We start from the raw sequence: 6106 nt of genomic DNA, 5'->3' as shown, positions 1-6106 counted from the left end.
AGCACCATTTTTTTCAGGACCAAAGTCCCTACCTCCTCCCCATACAGAAGCATTCTGCGGAGAATTCTGAGAAGAAACCAAGGCTCGATTCCAGGAGGAAGCTAGCGCGGGTGGCAGGCTGGCAGCGCCCGGGGCGATGGGCTTCGAGCGTTCATTCATTTGCTCACTCAGTTTACGAAGGGCCTGCTAGGGGCCGGTGCTCGGGATGCAGTGGGCACAAAACCCCAACCCGAGAAGACCCCTGCCCGCCTGAGCTTCCGTGCCAGCAGAGGGAGACAAAGAACCAAGAACAGGCAGAAAGCAGTCTGTTAACGTGAGAACACAAAGGAAGGGGGGATCCTTATGCCTGGGGCAGAGAGGATTCTAAGGCAGGTGGTCAGGGCAGGCCTGGTGAGGAGGTGGCATTTAGAAAAGACTTGGAGGAGGTGGTAGAGCGGGTCATGGGGGCAGCGAGGAGGGACAGCGTCCATGGGGTCCAGGGGCTGCTGTGTAAGGGCACAGGACAGAATATGCTGGGTGCATTTAAAAGACGGGTGTGGCCCCGGCCAGGGTGGCTCAGTGGTTGAGCATTGACTTATGAACCAGCAGGTCACGGTTCGATTCCCGGTCAGGGCACATGCCCGGGTTGCGGGCTCGATCCCCAGTGTGGGGCGTGCAGGAGGCAGTTGGTCAATGATTCTCATCATTGATGTTTCTATCTCTCTTTTTCTCTCCCTTCCTCTCTGAAATCAATAAGAAAATATTTAAAAAATAAAAGGCCAGTGTCACTCAATGGTTGTGTGGCACAGAAGGGTCGCAGGTTCGATTCCCAGTCAAGGGCACGTACCCAGCCCCCAGTCTGGGTTGGTGTGTGAGGCAACCAATCGATGTGTCTCTCTCATATCAAGGTTTCTCTCTCTCCCTCTCCTACTCCCTCTAAAAAGCAATGGGAAAAATATCCTCGGGTGAGGATTACAAAAATAATAATAATTAAAAGGCCGATGTGGCTGGAGGGCAAAGAGTAAGGTCAAGGTCGCAGATGAGCTCAGAGAGGCACTGGGACTGGTGGCGAGAATCAGACGCAACCAATGAATGTATAAATACCGTAAGTGGAAAAACAAATCAATGTTTCTCTCTGTCAAATCAATCAATCAACCAATAGAAAAGGAGAAGCAGGTGGAGGTGTGGTGGCAGTATTCCATTTGAGAGACAAGGGTGGCTCCAGCTGGCGGGCAGCAATAGAAGTGGCAGAAGTGGACGGAGTCTGCATCTATTTTAATGCGGAGCCAATGGCATCTCAGGACAGACTGTGGCTGGGGGGAGAGAGGAGAAGGATGAGTGTAAGGATTTGGGCCTGAGTGGTGGGGGCGGGGGAGGGGTGCAGTCCCTGAGAGGCAGCAGGCCTGCGGGCATGACGGGATGTGTGGAGGGGACAGCGAGATGGATGTGCAAGCCGGGCGCACGGGGGTGCTCAGGGGAGAGGGTCTGGCCAGAGATACCAAGGGCAGCTGTCAGGCATGATCAAAGCCACGAGAAACTGCTGCCAAAGGAGAGAAAGGTAAAATTAAAAAATTAATGTCTGGTTCACACGGAAATGTTAATGGCATTCAGAGAGAGAAAATCATGAATATATTCATTGGGGCTTCACAGAAAATCAAGCCATCATGTATGAATGTGGTATAAGCTGGAACTGAGCGGATGGTACTTTCAGCTCTCAGTTGGGCCACTTTCCCTTCATCCTACACTGATTTGTATTTTAAAAGTATACAACAGCCAGGCTGGTTGGCTCAGGGGTTGAGCATTGACCTATGAACCAGGAGGTCACCGTTCAATTCCCAGACAGGGCACATGCCCAGGTTTCAGGCCCAATCCCCAGTGTGGTGCGTGCAGGAGGCAGCCAATCAATGATTCTCTCTCATCAGTGATGTTTCTATCTCTCTCTTCCTCTCCCTTCCTCTCTGAAATCAATAAAAATATATTGAAAAAAAATTTTTAAAGCTATTTTCATTTAACATTTGTTTTATGCCAGACACCAAGCCAGGCCCCCTACTGGCATTACCTCATTGATTCAATGACTCAATACAAGGTCCCAGAAGCGTGCTGGACACAGCAAGTGCTCAGTAATCATGTTTATCTCACTCAACCTTCATATACCAAACAATTCCTAATGAGGGAAGGAATGCTGTGCCCCACCATCAGCCAGGGTCGGGTCTGACGCTGCCACTTCTCATTGCACACCTGATTCCAGAACATTCCTGGGAAGGATTTGGTGGCTGGTCAAAAAGTATATGCACCAAATGTCAGTCCGGGTGAGACACGCAGTACCAGGTAGACTCCATGCGGACTGGAGAATACTGACCCACTCCTGTGGGCCCTGGAGGAGATCAGGGAGAGGCACCGGGGTGCAGAGACGCCAGAAAACCAAATGCAGGCGCTGCCATAGCTGCTGGGGTGCTCCTGCCTCCAACACCCCCTTGCTGAGAGCCAGCTCTGCACAGGCCCAGAGATGTGGACACTGAGGCAGAGAGAGGATCAGGGGCCGGGAATCAGTCGAAGGTGGCAAGTCAGTGGTGCTGACAGACCCGTGGAAAGACAGCCACAGACAAACAAAACAACTGCAAACGGTGAGTGGAGAAAGCAAACAGGGTGAGGGGTCAGGGACTAGGGTTGCACATCTAGATGTTCAGGAAGCAGCTTCTCAGATTTCTATTAAATGCTTTATACAGTGGGGCCTTGACTTACGAGTGTCCCGACTAACGAGTTTTTTGAGATACCAGCTGTCTCTCAGCCGATTTTTTGCATTGAGTTGATAGAGTAATTTGAGTTAACGAGCTCCTTAACGAGCTCCGTCTCGGAAGGAATTAAACTCGTAAGTCAAGGCCCCACTGTAATCCGATCCTGCGGACAAGGAAGCGCCTTAAGACTTTGCAAGGTGGAGAGAGGAGAGATGTTCTTTAGAATTTTTGACCCTGAAATGGTCCTTGAACCAAAAACGTTTGGAAACCTCCACCCAAGTGTGCATTTCTCTCCATTTTCTCACACAAGGGGGGGGGGGGGGCGGGCTTCCTGTCCCTTTCTCTTTCATTCAAACCAGTAGCAGCCTAAGTGCAAAGGTCCCCAATGGCAGCCTCCGGGAGGACCGCGGCCAGGGCTGCAGCCAGGCGAGGCGCCGAGAGGGGGCGCTGCCGCCTTCCCGGGGCCGCCTGCGCCCGAGGTCCCGCCGCCCGGGTGTGAGCGGAGCTGCCCCCTTGGGATCCCGTGCGCCCCTCGCCGCCTCGGTCCCCTTTTCGCTGGCATTCACTTTAAACTCCGCAGCGCCGTCTCCATCCTCACACCCGGCCCACCGCCCGGCCGCCCCAGCCGCTCACAAGAGGCCGAATTCGGGGTCTGCGAAGAGCAGGCCTTCCTCCAACTCCCCCCAAAGCCTCCCACAGACGCCGCCCGCCGGTCTCACGTCTGGAAGGTCTTTCGCTATAACAAGTCGCACATGGCTCGACCGGGATGGAGACGCACCCCCCCCCCCCGCGCCCCAGGGGTTCAGAAAGAGGGAGACCGGGATTGGGGCGCAGTGAGGACGCCTACATACACACACACACACACACACACACACACACACACACACGGGCGGCTACAACATTCACGTGAGGACGCTCACACAAAGCTTCTGTTGTCTCTCCGGGCGCGTGCCCCCTGCGCGCTTCTCGCCTTGGCCGCACTCCCAACCCCGCGGCCCCCAATCCCAGCCTCCAAGCGCGTGCCGGATCTCCCGCGGACCCCCCTCCTCCCCGCCCCAGTGCGCCGCGCGCACCCCGCCTTCCCCGCGCCCCCTTGCGCACCTGGCAGCAAATCAACGCCATGAATCCATCCGAAGAGCGAAGGGCGGGAGGATCGCGTGGAGTCGAATTGACCCGCAGCCCGTGGGCAGCGTTTCCGCCCCGCCCGGCCCGGCTGCGGGATGGGATAGAGCGCCCACGGGTGTCCGCAGCGGCAGCGCTGGGGGCTTGGATGAGGTCTTCCCCTGGAGCCCGTCCGAGGGCCTCTGAGCGTCTGCGCCTTCGGCTGGAGGCTTTTCCAGGCTCTAGAGGGGCCGGAGCCGCCGTTCCACCTGCGGGAATTCCTGGAGACAAGAAACAGGCGCCTCTGGGGGGGTGAACACACAGCCGGTGTGTTCTAGAACTGCGCGCCTGGAACCTATATAATTGTACTCACCAGTGTCACCCCAATACATTTAATACAATAGAAAGAGAATAGAGAACAGGAGCCCAGCGGAGGAGCATGGTTACCGCGCAGCCGGCGGAGTCACTGCACGTGTGCATCGCCGGCCGCGAGGATCCCCGTGGCGGGGACCCAGGCCCGGACAAGGTGATGGCGAGAAGGATGAGGGGACGGAGCCAGCGCTGGTGGACGCTCCGTCCGATGGAGGGATGCAGCCGAGCTGGACGGAGCACCTCACATCCGGTCCCCAGGGCCGAGGGGGGCTGCGTGGGGGAGAACCCCACTAAAGACGTGGTGCCAAGGCCAAACTTAGCCTCCCTCCCGCGGTCGCTCACACCTGCCCTGCACACCTGAGGCCGCAATGGTTACTGCTGCGTTTCATTTAGCAAATAGTAGTTTAGCGGGCCTGGTGCAGGCCCGCAGGGAAGGAGGGGTGCGCACTGGTGCGATTACCACGGCACCGCCATAGCAACCACAGTTGTTAGGCCACAGCCCCCTGGAACCGTAGCCTCCCGTTTCGGGTTGGGTTCCTCGGGAAACCGGAAAGGAGTCCCTGAGATGCGCCTGCTCACAGCGATGAGGGACCAATCGGGAGGGAGGAAGAGAAGCCGGAGGGGCAGGAGGTGAACTGGGAACCTTGGCCAGTTCCGCAGGGAGCTGGGAGCTGGGAGCTGGGGTGGCCCTGCAGAGTTGAACCAAGGTAAGGGGGCAGCCCTCGGCACCCCTGCGAGGACAGCTAATGGCCATGGGCTGCCCTCAGTGAATGGGCAAGTCTCAGGCAAGAGCCCAGCTGAAGGCCGCCACAGCGACACGCCGGCAGCTGCAGGAATGGCGCCTCAGTCCCGGCAGGATTCTGGGGAGCGCATGGGGCACCCACTATGCTCGGTGAGGGCAGCCTGTTTCGTCCACCTCTGCCCACTGCACATCCGATGTGTTCCTACCACTTGGGCTGCGGGACGGGGGGGGTCGTACCACAGCGCCTTCTTTCCAAGTTCCTCTCCTAAACACAAGCCCGACCGCAAAACACTAACAACCCAATTAAAACCAGACAAAGAAGCCCTAGCCAGTTTGGCTCAGTAGATAGAGCCATGGCCTGTGGACTGAAGGGTCCCGAGTTCGATTCCAGTTAAGGGCACGTGCCCGGGTTGCAGGCTTGGTCCCCAGTAGGGGGCGTGCAGGAGGTGGCCAATCAATGATTCTCTCATCATTGATGTTTCTAACTCTCTCCCTCCCTCTCTGAAATCAATAAAAACACATTTTTTTAAAAAATCTTCCATGTACACTGTATCGGCACATCTCATTCTCCAAGGTCGTTTGTCCTCAGTTCTTTTTTTTTAATATATATTTTTATTGATTTCAGAGAGGGAGAGAGAGAGAAACATCAATGATGAGAGAATCATTGATCAGCTGCCTCCTGCACGCCCCCTTTTGGGAATCGAGCTGCAACCAGGGCATATGCCCTTGACCAAAATTGAACCCAGGGCCTTTCAGTCCACAGGCTGACGCTCTATCCACTGAGTTAAACCAGCTAGGGCTGCTCTCACTTCTTAAGTGCATACTATCGCTTTAATAAATTTACTGTGCTCTGCTAAAAAAAAAAAAAAAAGTGCTACCTGGCCCCCCTTGGCCTGCTTCCTGGCCCTGCCCAGAGGCCCCACCCAGAGGTCAGGCTGGAGCCTGCTGCCAGGTACACATGTGATCCGTGAAGGTGTGGCAGTGGGTCCCAGGGCAGCAGAAGAGAGAGCCTTTTCACGGGAGTCACCCCATTGCTCTGTCACCCCAGGGCCTGTGATGCCCAGAACAATACTGGAACTGATGGGCACCATTGTGCATGAACCCCTCATATACAATGTATAAATATATTGTGACGTATTTGTGCATTTCAGTTCTCTATTACAGCGGTTGCCAACAG

This window comes from Myotis lucifugus, unplaced genomic scaffold (genome assembly GCF_000147115.1).
Source record: "Myotis lucifugus unplaced genomic scaffold, Myoluc2.0 scaffold_1269, whole genome shotgun sequence".
In the NCBI taxonomy this organism is placed as follows: domain Eukaryota; kingdom Metazoa; phylum Chordata; class Mammalia; order Chiroptera; family Vespertilionidae; genus Myotis; species Myotis lucifugus.
The sequence above is the reverse complement of the archived record's forward strand: the minus strand, read 5'-3'. Positions refer to the sequence as shown.